We start from the raw sequence: 3,132 nt of genomic DNA on the forward strand, positions 1-3,132 counted from the left end.
GGAAATGAGCAACCGGGTCACCCATGCGCAGAATACCCACAGCCTAGGACACTGAGCGAGTGAAGGCCGCACCCGCCTCGGTAGGGCCCCGCGGTGGAGAAAGCAGCGCCTCCATGGGCGACGGCTGTACACTAAGGCGGCCGTTCCCGAAGCCAAGCGGGGCGAGCGAAGGCAAGACCTGGAAGGTAGAAGGGACCGAAGAGTGGGGGACCTGACGCTCCTCCGGCGAACATTGCGGCTTCTGGAATGGCGGGGAGCTGCCCTTTGATGATCCAGGTGAAAAAGCCACTACGTGGCATCCTGTCTCCGGTGAGGATGACAGCAGCGGGCACCCAACCTCCGGAGAAGAGGGAGCATCCGAAGACTAATCCGCGACTCTACGGCGCCTGTCTGGCGCCATAGAGTCTGCAGCCTGAGGCAGGACGCCATAACCATCCGGCGCCGAAGGAGACACCAGACAGGGCTACTCCAAGTCACGCCACGCCAGGGACCGGAGCTTGGCCAAAGTGGCCAAGGGGCATCGCCGGAACGGCACGGACTTGTCTTCCGACGAGGCAGCCGTCTGCGTGGACGGACGAGAGGGACCAGGGGAGTGACAAGAAGGCCTCCGCCAGCCTTGGGCCAGAATGTGATGTAGGTGGTCCGCCGACCCATGCGGCGCCGCCAGGGCCAATTCAACCACTGACTCGACCTCCGATGGAGAAACAAGAGGGATCCAGAGGGGGACGAGGGGTCCCCGTCCAGCCTCGACCCAGAGCGGGACGAGGAGCGTCCGCCAACCCCTGTGGTGCCGCCCGGGCCAGCAGGCGCCGTAGTGGCATCAGCTTAGCAGTGGACAAGGCCGCCGCCTGGCCAGAGGGCCGAGCGGGCTCGGGATGCGACCCAATTCCCGGAGACCTCCAGCGACACCACAGGACTGCCGCTGGACTTTGTGGCGAGGCAGAGGTGCTGTGGTCCGAAGGAGGGAACCCCGAAGGGCCGCAACCTAACATCACCACATCCTCCAAGTCTGGGCCGGAGCCGTCGGCGATGCCGCAGAGGGCCCCGCACCATGCAAGGGATCCGCCGACGTCCCAGGAGGAGAAGATGCCAGCGAGGCCTGCAAAGCCGCCGCATATGTCTCCATCAGGGCTCTCGACGCCCCCAAATCGGGAAACAGTGGATAAGAGGACGACACGCGGGCCGCATCACCCGCAGAGAGCCCACGCCCCGGCAGACCGAACACCAGCCCCCAGGGACAAGCTGCAACATTTACCCACTGGGAGCGATGCTCGTGCGACATTGGAGAGGGATGAGGAGGAGGACGGCTGTTTCTGAAACCTTCTGCCGAGGCTGACCGAGGAGATGAAGCCGACCTTGAGAGACGTGCCGAGAGTAGTTTCATCCGGGGCTCCCGCCGCGACTTCGGCTTCAACTGTTGGCACGCTTCACAATCAGTGGTGCCGTGATCTTCCCCCAAACACCACATGCAAATGAGGCGAGGGTCCGTCTCCGACATAAGGTGCCCACACGACGTGCAAGTCTTAAAGCCTGAAGGCATTCCCAAACTGTTCCACCAAAATATATCACAATGATAAAAGAAACAAGCATTTACAATGCAATGGTCTCGGCATTATTAAAGGTAGAGCTATTGGCATTGCTGATGACATTTTTTTTAAAAATCATAAATAAATGGAATTGTCATTTACATTGCCAATAGCTTAATCGTTAAATAAATGGCATTGTCATTTACAATGCCAATAGCTTAATCCCTGCAAATGCATGACCTATTGCATTTACACCCACACAGAGCCACACACACAAAGCCACCCACACACACATACAGAGCCACCCACACAGAGCCACCCACAGAGTCATTCACATAGAGCCACCCACACACACAGAGCCACCTACACAAAGTCACCCTCACACAGACAGAGCCACCCACACATAGAGCCACCTACAAAAAAAATCTATCCAGAGCCACACACACAGAGCTACACACACATACACAGAACCACACACACAGAGCCACACACACAGAGCCACCCCCACACAGCAACACACACAGAGCCACACACACAGAGCCACCCCCACACACACACACAGAGCCACCCCCCCACCCCACACACACAGAGCCACCCACACAGAGTCTCACCTATAACTGAGTCTGCTTCTTGGAAAGCGGGGAAGAGGCGACCCTTTGATACCGACTCCAGCAGTTGGTGTCCATAAGGAGCATATCCCACATTCCTTTCCATGCACTCACACTTCTAACTGCTCCTAAATGTCTGTGGAGGGCATGCCTGGCGGAGGTATGTAGAGGGAAAATGTTGCCTTCCTGGTGGCATTGGCCCCTTTCTGAAATGGATTCCTAGTGGTTCCCAGACACTTAACAGCTGCTGACCTATTCACATGTATACCGTCTGCAAATATGCGCTCCCTCCTTGCTGAGACAGAAACTGCAACATTTGGGGACAGACACTGTTGCTGAGGAACTGGTGCCAGCGTAGGGAAACAGGCAGACTCTTACTGGTGTAAGGACAGACATGGTGTTGGGGCAGACCTCAGTGGTGAAGATGGGCACTGGTGCTGCGAGGCATACACAAGTGTAGGTGGCAACATGACTTAATGTTTTGTCAGCATCTCGCCCACTGGAAAGCAGCCTCACTTCAGCCTTCTTTAAAACTGAAAAAAACTAGAAGTGGTTTTCAGAGGCTGGAATGTGGGGGACTCTCTTTTTGAGTCCGAGATTCAACCTTGCCACAGCCCACATACCCGTGCAGCTAGTGCATTAGCCCACTGAGTTGTCTCCGCCGCTAGCAATTCTAAACTTCTTCATGTAGTAGGCAAAAACTCAGTGATCTCTGGAGGAGAAGGTGTGATCAGTGCACACACGGTTTGATTTTTTTCTAAGAAGTATTTTTGCGATGCGTCAGAGATAGCAAGGGTTCGCGTTAAGCACCGTAACTAAATCTTCTGTTTTGTTTTGATTGTGATCAAGTTGTGAAACACCTGAGCTGCATTTTCAAAAAGGATTACTCTTGGCCTTGAAAAGCTGCACTTGAACTGCCCCCAGGAAGGCTGTAATTGTCCTCTCAGCACCACAAACTGCGCGTTGGCGTGCACGAGACTCCTTTCATCGCATACCTG

The sequence above is a fragment of the Lissotriton vulgaris genome, unplaced genomic scaffold (assembly GCF_964263255.1).
Source record: "Lissotriton vulgaris unplaced genomic scaffold, aLisVul1.2 SCAFFOLD_7790, whole genome shotgun sequence".
NCBI classification, from domain to species: domain Eukaryota; kingdom Metazoa; phylum Chordata; class Amphibia; order Caudata; family Salamandridae; genus Lissotriton; species Lissotriton vulgaris.